This window comes from Aquarana catesbeiana, linkage group LG12, assembly GCF_042186555.1.
Source record: "Aquarana catesbeiana isolate 2022-GZ linkage group LG12, ASM4218655v1, whole genome shotgun sequence".
NCBI classification, from domain to species: domain Eukaryota; kingdom Metazoa; phylum Chordata; class Amphibia; order Anura; family Ranidae; genus Aquarana; species Aquarana catesbeiana.
This window is the reverse complement of record NC_133335.1, coordinates 209,700,184-209,711,798: the sequence shown is the minus strand read 5'-3', so window position 1 is coordinate 209,711,798 and position 11,615 is coordinate 209,700,184.

Here is an 11,615-nt window from a genome sequence, read left to right as displayed (position 1 = left end):
CAAAAAAAATAATATTACAAAAAAAGTAAATGAATATAAAATAAATGTTAAATTATAAGCTAAAATAGAAGAAAAATACAAAAAAATGTAGAATAAGGGTTAAAATGTTTAGCAGCAATAAAAAAAATATGCAGATGTTTACAAATACATGTTGAAATTATTAGCCAAAATAGAAAAAAATAATAATACAAAACATGTAAATGAATAAAAAAATTTCTACATGTTAAAATTATTAGCAAAAATAGAAAACAAATAATATTACAAAAAAATATAAATGAGTATAAAATATGTGTTAAATGATTAGTAAATATAGAAAACACAATAATACAAAACATTGAAAAGAGTATAAAATAATGTACATGTTAAGATAGTTAGCAAAATCAGAAAGAAAAATAATAGTACAAAAAAAATTTAAAATGTGTTAAAATGAATAAAAGCTAAAAATAAAAATAGAAAAATGCTTACAAATACATGCTAAAATGATTAGGAAAGACAGAAAAAAAAAATAAAACAAAAAATATAAATGAGTATAAAATACATGTTAAATGATAAACAAAAATAGAAAGAAAAATACAAAGAAAATGAAGAATAATGGTTAAAATGTTTAGCAGCCATAAAAAAAATACAAATGTTTACAAATACATATTAAAATGATTAGCAAAAACAGAAAAAAATAATAATACAAAACATGTAAATGAATAAAAAACATTGTAAAAAAAATATTGTACATGTTAAAATTATTAGCAAAATAGAAAACAAATAATATTACAAAAATATATAAATGAGTATAATGAGTATAAAATACGTGTTAAATGATTAGCAATTATAGAAAACAGAATAATACAAAAAAATTAAATGAGTATAAAATAATGTACATGTTAAGATAGTTAGCAAAAATAGAAAAAAAATACTATTTTTTTTTTAATTTGTGTTAAAATGAATAAAAGCTAAATATATATATATATATATATATATATATATATATATAAAGAGCTTACAAATACATGTTAAAATGATTAGGAAAGACAGAAAAAAATAATATGTCAAAATATGTAAATGAGTATAAAATACATGTTAAATGATAAGCAAAAATAGAAAGAAAAATACAAAAAAAATATAGAATAAGGGTTAAAATGTTAGCATAGCAGCAATAAAAAAAATACAAATGTTTACAAATACATGTTAAAATGATTAGCAAAAACAGAATAAAAAATAATACAAAACATGTAAATGAATAAATATTGTACATGTTAAAATTATTAGCAAAATAAAATAGAAAACAAATAATATTACAAAAAAATATAAATGAGTATAAAATATGTGTTAAATGATTAGCAAATATAGAAAACACAATAATACAAAAAAATTTAAATGAGTATAAAATAATGTACATGTTAAGATAGTTAGCAAAAATAGAAAAAAATATACAATTTTTTAAAAATTTGTGTTAAAATGATTAAAAGCTAAAAATAAATAAATAAATAAATAAAAAGAGCTTACAAATACATGTTAAAATGATTAGGAAAGACAGAAAAAAATAATATAACAAAATATATAAATGAGTATAAAATACATGTTAAATGATAAGCAAAAATAGAAAAGGAAATACAAAAAAAATATAGAATAAGGGTTAAAATATTTATCAGCAATAAAAAAAAATACAAAAAATTATATTACAAAAAATGAAATGAGTATAAAATAATGTACGTTAGGATGATTAGCAAAAATAGAAAAAATAATAATATAAAAAACTGAAATTAGTATAAAATAATGTACATGTTAGGATGATTAGCAAAAATAGAAATAATACAGATAGAATAATACAAATTTATTTTTTTAAATATGTGTTAAAATGATTAAAAGCTAAAAAAAAAATATGCTTACAAATACATGTTAAAATGATTAGGTAAGACAGAAAAGAAATTATATTACAAAAAAAATGTAAATGAGTATAAAATACATGTTAAATTATAAGCTAAAATAGATAGTGAATGAATAAAAAAAAGAATATAAAGTACATGTTGAATGATTAGCAAAAACAGAAAAAATAATACAAAACATGTAAATGAATAAATAATTAAATGATAAACAAAAATAGAAAGAAAAATACAAAAAAAATGTAGAATAAGGGTTAAAATGTTTAGCAGCAATAAAAAAAAATACAAATGTTTACAAATATATGTTAAAATGATTAGCAAAAACAGAAAACAAATAATATTACAAAAAAATATAAATGAGTATAAAATATGTGTTAAATGATTAGCAAATATAGAAAACACAATAATACAAAAAATTCAAATGAGTATAAAATAATGTACATGTTAAGATAGTTAGCAAAAATAGAAAAAATAATAATATAAAAAATTGAAATGAGTATAAAATAATGTACATGTTAGGATGATTAGCAAAAATAGAAATAATACAGATAGAATAATACAATTATGAATCCGGATAAAAAAATGTATTAAAAAAATATCAAAGTTAAAAGTACAAACACCAGCCAAGGTGGGTACAAGAAGTGATCACATAGAAAAAGAAAGATTGCGTGGTGCCAGATGCACAGTAGGCTAGCAACTCGACATGTTTCGGACCATAGTCCTTCTACTGGTGCAACTTTTAACTTTGATATTTTTTTAGTAAATTTTTTTATCCGGATTCATGCACTATGTGGAGGCTCTCTTTTTCTCTCTTCCTCACGATTTAACATGCTGATCGGATGTCCTTGAAAGTACCATACATTTCACCCAGCTGGCGGATGTTTGGGGATCTAGACACGCCTGTCTATTGGAATTCCAGGTGTGTACCGTCTAACCTTCATCATCCTTGATGGAACCATTGAAGTACACCATCACACCATCCGTGTCCTCCATTAAAGACCTGCTGAATTGAATGGTCCAAATGCTTGTCTGACCCACCCCCGTACGGCGTGTGTGTCCATCTTTTGTGGTAAGCGTACCCAATCTCCCTTTATTTCACATGTATATCTGCGAATGATATATGGAGAAGCCCCATACAGTTTCACCTATCATCTGTGGAAGGGACATCACTCTATTATTTCCCTTACATTGGACTACATCACACTCTATAGAGGAGCATTACAGTTGAAATTTTTGTTCACCACGGACTGCTTGTTGGTTTTTTGGTCACAAAACCCTCATATGTTTTTTATTTTTTTTTTTGTTATTCACCGTACACTGATTTTGTGATATATTTTATGTTATATTCACAAGATATTGGCTTCTCATCTAGGAACAGCTATTGGTCCTATACTTACTCCTGGGGGCCACTCTGTGTATATTACATAAGCGCTGCATTTTTTTCATGTTTTTTTTTGGTTTTTACACAGATCACTACATTGTTGATGCTGGCTGCCTGATCTACTGTTTCACAGATTCACTAGTAGCCCAACTTTTTTCACTTACACCGATAAGCAAAAATAGAAATAAAAAATACAAAAAAAAAAAAAAATGTAGAACAATGCCCTGTACACACGATTGGAAATTCCCCCAGCAGAAGTCCGATGTAAGCTTTTGGTTGGAAATTCCGACCGTGTGTATGCTCCATCGGACTTTTGCTGGCGGGTTCTCTATTTTTCGGTCGGAAAAAGTTCTGATCGGAAATTCCGATCGTCTGTACCAATTCCGACGCGCAAAATTCAGCAGCAATTTTTAAAAAATCCAAATGTTTACAAATGCGTGTTAAAATTATTAGCAAAATTACAAAAAAAAATAATATTACAAAAAATTTAAATGAGTATAAAATACATGTTAAATGATTAGCAAAAATAGAAAAAATATTAATACAAAAAACTGAAATGAGTATAAAATAATGTACATGTTAAGATGATTAGCAAAAATAGAAAAAAATAATAATACAAAAGGTTTTTTAAATATGTGTTAAAATGATTAAAAACTAAAAAAAATGCTCACAAATACATGTTAAAATGATTAGGAAAGACCAAAAAATATTACAAAAAATGTAAATGAGTATAAAATACATGTTAAATGATAAGCAAAAATAGAAATAAAAAATACAAAAAAAATGTAGAATAAGGGTTAAAATGTTTAGCAGCATTATAAAAAATACAAATGTTTACAAATACATGTTAAAATTATTAGCAAGAACAGAAAAAAAATAATATTACAAAAAATGTAAATGAGTATAAAATACATGTTAAATAATAAGCAAGAATATAAATAAAAAATACAAAAAAATGTAGAATAAGGGTTAATATGTTTAGCAGCAATAAAAAAAAAATACAAATGTTTACAAATACATGTTAAAATGATTAGCAGAAACAGAGAAAAATAATATTAAAAAAAATGTAAATTAGTATAAAATACATGTTAAATGATTAGCAAAAATAGCAAAAATAATACAAAAATTGAAATGAGTATAAAATAATGTTCATGTTAAGATGATTAGTGAAAATAGAAAAAAAATATAAATTAATACAAAATCTTTTTAAAATATGTGTTAAAATGATTAAAAGCTAAAAAAAATGCTTACAAATACATGTTAAAATGATTAGGAAAGACAAAAAAAATGTAAATAAATATAAAATACATGTTAAATTATAAGCAAAAATATAAAAAAAAGTTTAGAATAAGGGCTAAAATGTTTAGCAGCAATTAAAAAAATTACAAATGTTTACAAATACATGTTAAAATGATTAGCCAAAATAAAAAAAAAATAATATTTAAAAAAAAATGTAAATGAGTATAAAATACATGTTGAATAATTAGCAAAAACAGAAAAAATAATAATACAAAACATGTAAACGAATAAAAAATATTGTACATCTTCAAGTTATTAGCAAAATAGAAAACAAATAATATAACAAAAATATATAAATGAGTATAAAATATGTGTTAAATGATTTGCAAAAAGAGAACAAAATAATAATACAAAAAATGTAAGTGAGTATAAAATACTGTACATGTTAAAATGATTAGCAGCAATAAAAAATAGAAATGTTTATAAATACATGTCAAAATGATTAGCATGGAGAGAAAAAAAAGTAAACGTACAATCAAAATTAGTATACAATAGGATATATAAAAGGATTAGCAACAATGCAAAAAAATAATAACACAAACAATATATCTGAAAACTTTTATAAAATACACATTAAATTGATTAGCAACAATAAAAACTAATAGTAATTTACACTTTTTAAATGTTCATAAAATAAACGAATTTAGCAACAATTAGGAAATAAAATCGCAAAATGAATTTAAAAAAATGAAAATATTTTTAACATACTGCAGATGTTAAAATGACCATGCTCATGGTCATGCTGAAGTGGTTGGAACTCCCATTTTCCAAAAGAAACATAGACTCCCAGTCTCCCAGCATCTCCTATCTGAGTAACAGAAGGAACAGATGGAAGAGGATCTTAGCAGAGCAAACAATCAATACCGTGTCCCGTGTTGCTGAATCCAATAGGCTGCTGTTAGTGATCTAACATAACATTGGTTGTCAAGTATTTTTTCCCTTTTAAGCCAAAGAAGCAGTGGTCAGACATCTAGCATTTTTAGAAGAGTGTCACCGATGGAAACTGACAAGTTTCTTTTATAACCATTTTCTTCAATGAGGAACTTCCATTGCTGACTTCCTGAGAATACATTGTTGCTTGGCTGTGGTTGGTATCTAAGGTCCTGAGCCACAGACCTGGAAGAAGCATGCAATTATCTCCATACTTGTTATGGGTCAGTGACTCAAAGTGCTGAAGATAAAGCATCAGCACAGCTGCTGAGCAATTAGCGTTTTCAGAGGGAAAGGTCAGCAATTTCAGTCTGTGTCCAGATTTTACAGACTTGCTGTTTCATATCCCTGTTATGTTATTCCATATAGAGGTTTTTAAAGATCTGGTGAAATACTGAATAGTGGCTAAGGTATGGTATCGGCCACACACATTACTTTTAGCAAGTTGGCTGACTTGCATTGTGAAAAGGTGCTACACTATAAAGAACCTGAAATAATTTGGACATTACTACCAGTATCAGCGAGGAACGACCGCATTATATATGTAAAAAAAAAAAAAAAATACTGCAAAATATATAAAAAAAGACAGATACAAACATAATCTCCCATGTCCTGTTCAATTGGCCTATTACTAAGCCACCACCATATTAGAAGTACACCAAAGAGGACATATTAATCAAACCATTGAACTTTGCAGAGGCGTTGTAAGAGGCCGAGATAGCAAATAGATAGCAAACAGATAGCAAAGTGGTCTAGCCAAAAAAGAAGGCACAGTAAATAGCATGGAATACATACAACATAATAATATACAGTACATACAGTGTTTCTCTAAACGTACGCATCACTTGAGCAATATAGCCTAGAGATGGTGACAACATATATAGTATAACATGGAATGCTGTCTTGATTGGGATTCCCCTGCTTCTACTTGCTTTCCATCTAAAGTAAGTTAGGCCTGTTCAACTGCTTTAACCACTTCAGCCCCGGAAGAATTTACCCCCTTCCTGACCAGAGCACTTTTTGCGTTTCGGCACTGCGTCGCTTTAACTGACAATTGCGCGGTCGTGCGACGTGGCTCCCAAACAAAACTGACGTCCTTTTTTTTCCCACAAATAGAGCTTTCTTTTGGCGGTATTTGATCACCTCTGCCGTTTTTATTTTTTGCGCTATAAACAAAAAAAATTGCGACAATTTTGAAAAAAACGCATTATTTTTTAACTTTTTGCTATAATAAGTATCCCCAAAAAATATTTAAAAAAACATTTTTTTTCCCTCAGTTTAGGCCGATATGTATTCTTCTACATATGTTTGTTAAAAAAATTAACAATAAACGTTTATTGATTGGTTTGTGCAAAAGTTATAGCGCCTACAAAATAGGGGGATAGTTTTATGGCATTTTTATTTATAATTTTTTTTTTTTTTTTACTAGTAATGGCAGCGATCAGCGATTTTTATCGTGTCTGCGACATTATGGCGGACAGATCAGACAATTGGGACCATTGGCATTAATACAACGATCAATGCTAAAAAATGGCATTGATTACTGTAAAAATGTCACTGACAGTGAAGGGGTTAACCACTAGGTTGCGCTGTAGTGGTTAAGTGTGTCCTAGGGAGTGATTCTAACTGTGGGGGGGAGGGGCTGTGTGTGACACGTCACTGATCACCGCTCTCGATTACAGGGAGAGCTAATCAGTGTCCTGTGACTAGGCAGAATGGGGAAATGCTTGTTTACATTAGCATCTTCCCGTTCTTCCTCACTGTAAGACGATCGCGGGTATCCCCGTGGACCCGATGTCCGCGGGGGACGCAATCGTGGTCACGGAGCTCCCGGCGGGCGCACGTGCGCCGCGAGCCGCCTCCAAAAGGGCAACCTACAGGTACGTCAATCTGCCTGTACGTGCCCTTCTGCCGCAGTATATCTGTGTGAGGCGGTTAAGCATTCCATGTTATACTACATATGTTTCACCATCTCTAGGCTATATTGCTCAAGCGATGTGTAAGTTTACACAGAGAAACACTGAATGTATTCCATGTTATTTACTGCAGTGCTGAGTCTTGGCCTAGGCTGACAAGGCCCAGACCCGGGGGCGGCAGTTTGCGGGGGGTGGCAAAAAAGCCGACCCCCCCAAACAAAAGAAGCCCCCCCCGTGGCCGCCTCCCGCACAAATACAGCCGGCTTGCGGTAGCACGGCCCTTGCTAATATTATGGGCAGTGAAGGGTGTACGGGGGGAGCGAACGGCGCCCCCATAAAACGGTCGGTGACTGGCCAGACTTTGTGTATGTAATATAACTAGCGGAGGTGAAGTATCAGGCTCCGCCTACCCTCCTCCGTGCTGCATCCTTACCTTCCATCTTCTCCCCGGCCTGGGGTGGGAACTGAGTGTGACGAGGAGGAGAGGGAGAGAGGAGGACGACAGGAACGCTCAGGCAGTGGCGGCCAGGACAGCAGCAGGTATAAATCAATTACTATTACAGTGTTTTTTGTGTAACTTCTAGTATAATATGATGCCACATGCTAAGTCTCCTGAAGAAGCTCCATTGAGCGAAACATGCTGAGAAAAGTTGTACTCTTATCATGATTTGTCACTGGATGTTATGGAATCTTTTGTATTTCAATTGGTCTTATGTCTTTTAACATTGTTTAAATAAAATTTCTCTTTTTATATAATAATACTTTTGGAATTGATACTTCCTGATCGATTATTCAATCCACCATTAAAGTCTTATTGCCTCAAAGTCCATTTTCTTTAAATTATACTATTACTATATACTATTACAGTACTTTTGTAAATCATCATGTGCGGGTGTGCCAAACAGCCAGACAATATAAAGTGCTTATCGTGGATTAAATGAGTATACAGATCAGATTGCAATACAGCGCTCCATGCATGCTGCAAACTCATTAAACAGTCCACCCATTCAGTGAACGTTCGTGTACTTTGTTTAATAAGTTTGCATTGATTTCAGCATGCACAGAGCACTTTGCAGTACATAAACTTTCACTAAATGTGGACTGTTTACCCTGGGTTCACACTTGTGCCATGCAGGAACCAGCGCGATTACAGCGTTGGTTCCCGCATCGCATCTATCCTGCAGGCAGTTCACACTACCTTCTGCGAACCACTGCGGGTGTCATTACATTGTTAATGACACCCCCAGATCGGATTGCAGTGCAAACTGTGAACTCGCACAGGAATCGGATCACATAGGTGAGAACACCCATGTGATCCGATTTCAGAGTGGGAGGGGGGCTGAAGAAAAGTCCCTGCACTTTATTTCCTGCAAATCTAGTGCGAGTTCAGCCATACAACTGTATGGCTGAACTTGCATCTCACAGACATCGCATGTAATATGGTGCGAATCACGTGCGATGTCTGTGATCGCAGTAGTGTGAACCTGGGCTTAAAGAGTTTGCATTAATTTCAGCATGTGCAAAGTGCTCCATGCTGAAATCAATGCAAACCCATTAAACAGTCCACATTCAGTGAAAATTCATGTACTGCAAAGTGCTCTGTGCTATAATAAATACATAATTCATGTACCGTATATACTCCAGTATAAGCCGACCCTTATATAAGCTGAGGCACCTAATTTTACCACAAAAAAACTGGGAAAACTTATTGACTCAAATATAAGCCTAGGGTGGGAAATGCACAGCTACTGTAAGTGGAAAAGAGGGTCAGCAATGCCCATTTGCAGCCTCACTGTGCCCATTTGCATGCCTCTCTGTGCCCATTTGCAGCCATAGGTCCCCTGAACTTCAAACTTGGTAGTTAAGGGTTCCTAGATGCCCCCTAGCTGCAGCCAAAATTTGGGGTCTCTGGACTCAAAGGGTCCCTGCAGATGGACACAGTTGACCATCTTTGGGGCCCCGTATCTCAGGGCCACTTGGTGCTAGAAACCCCAAATTTGCAAACCCAGTGGAACTAGCACTACAACATATCCAAAGCCAGGGTTCCTAGCACCAAGTGGCCCCGAGGTATGGGGCCCCAAAGTCGGTTCGGAAAATGTCAAGCACTTTTCTACAGCAGAGAATGACATTTTCTGAACTGACTTTGGGGCCCCGTATCTCGGGGCCACTTGGTGCTAGGAACCCCAGCTTTGGATATTTTGTAGTGCTTGTTCCAATGGGTTTGCACACCAACGGGGAGATGCTAATGTAAACAAGCATTTCCCCATTCTGCTGCAGAAAAGTGCTTGACTCGAGTATAAGCCGAGGGGGGCATTTTCAGCACAAAAAAAGTGCTTAAAAACTCGGCTTATACTCGAGTATATACGGTACACTAATCTGTGATATTATGAAACTGATGAAGCGGCACTCTTAAACTGCACTGATAAGGTGGCACTGATATGCTGTACTGATGGCCCCTGATGAGGCGGCACTGATAGGCTGCACTGGTGGCCCCTGACGAGGCTGCACTGGTGGCCCCTGACGAGGCTCTACTGATGGACACTGATGAGTGATTGATGTAAGTATTGAGTGAATGGTGTGTGCGAATGTACAGAGATAAAGAGGTGGAGTTCTAAGAGAAAAAGTTGGAGCCTAAATAAGAAAGGGTGTGGTTTACAGATTATAGGGCGAGTCTTAAACTGCAGGGGTGTGGCCTTGACAGGAAGGGGTGGGTCGTATTTAAATTAGGGGGTGCATGAGTTTAGTCAGGCCTAGTGATTGATGTAAGTATTGAGTGAATGGTGTGTGCGAATGTACAGAGATAAAGAGGTGGAGTTCTAAGAGAAAAAGTTGGAGCCTAAATAAGAAGGGGTGTGGTTTACAGATTATACAACGGGTCTTAAATGGCAGGGGTGTGGCCTTGACAGGAAGGGGTGGGTTGTATTTAAATTAGGGGTGCATGAGTTTAGTTAGGCCTAGGGCAGCACAAAACCTAAATACACCACTGATTTACTGTGCCTTCTTTTTTGGTTAGACCACTTTGCTATCTGTGCGATCAAGATTATGAGACCTTGAGAAAGCTAATAGGCAAAACGTGTTGGCCTCTTACAAAGCCTCTGCAAAGTTCAATGGTTTGATTAGTATGTCCTCTTGGGTGTACTTCAATTGACAAGCTGCATCTGGTGGCAGGTGACACACTCAGGGCTCCCACGGATTCTGCATTATGGGGAGTTGAACTATTTCATTTTATAATACAATGTAATAATAGAAATAATGCGCTTCAATCATCCTGACACCATATCATTCATGGTGCCGTGATGATTGAAGCACTAACACCGAATGTTTGGAGTATCTTTATCTGCTGATTGTTAAACTTTCTGGAATACACATATTTCTATTTTGGTGTGGGATCTGGGCCTGCTGTCCCTCCATCCCTCTTTCTTTCCTTCCTTCTCTCTTTTTCTACCTTTCTTTCTCCCTCCATTCCTCGTTCATCTCAGACTCTAACCACACCCCTTTTAAGCAACGCCCAATATTTTGTTTAAACCATGCCCATTTTGCGCTGCGCCGCATTTTTCACCACCCGGCTACACCACGCCTACAAATGAATGCGGTGCCGGCCGGCAGACATCCCGACCGCCAGACCTGCACATCGGCTCTCCTGCTCTGCAGCGCACCCACAGTAACTCCGGCATGAAACGAAGTACAGGTACGTCGTTTTGCGCAATAGGGCCGCCCTGCCACAGTATATATGCAGTGGGCGGTCCTTAACAGGATCTTTTTTTTTTTTTTTCCGGGGTACAACCGCTTTAACTATAACAGAGCTATGTTCAGATCTGAAAGAAAAAACAAAAAACAAAGTACCGCTCTGAAAGCAGCATGTGTGCGTGAGCCCAGAGACAAAAAAGTGAGAATATAAAAAGAATTAAATCCAGATGGCCGCACTCCATCAAAGATTTCTTTATTGGTTAAAATCCAGATTTTAACCAATAAAGAAATCTTTGATGGATTGCGGCCATCCGGATTGAATTCTTTTTATATGCTATTTGCATACTGAGCCAGCACCTGTACCCTGTGGAGGGGGAGATCTTGTGACTCGGACACCTGGAGAGGGTTTTTTTCCTGTTTGTCTGTTATCTGGATTGTATACAAAAAATGAGAACTTGCCATCCAACGAAAAGAATTACGAGACTTTTTTTTTTTTGCATTTTTTTTCCATGTGTCAAAGTCCCT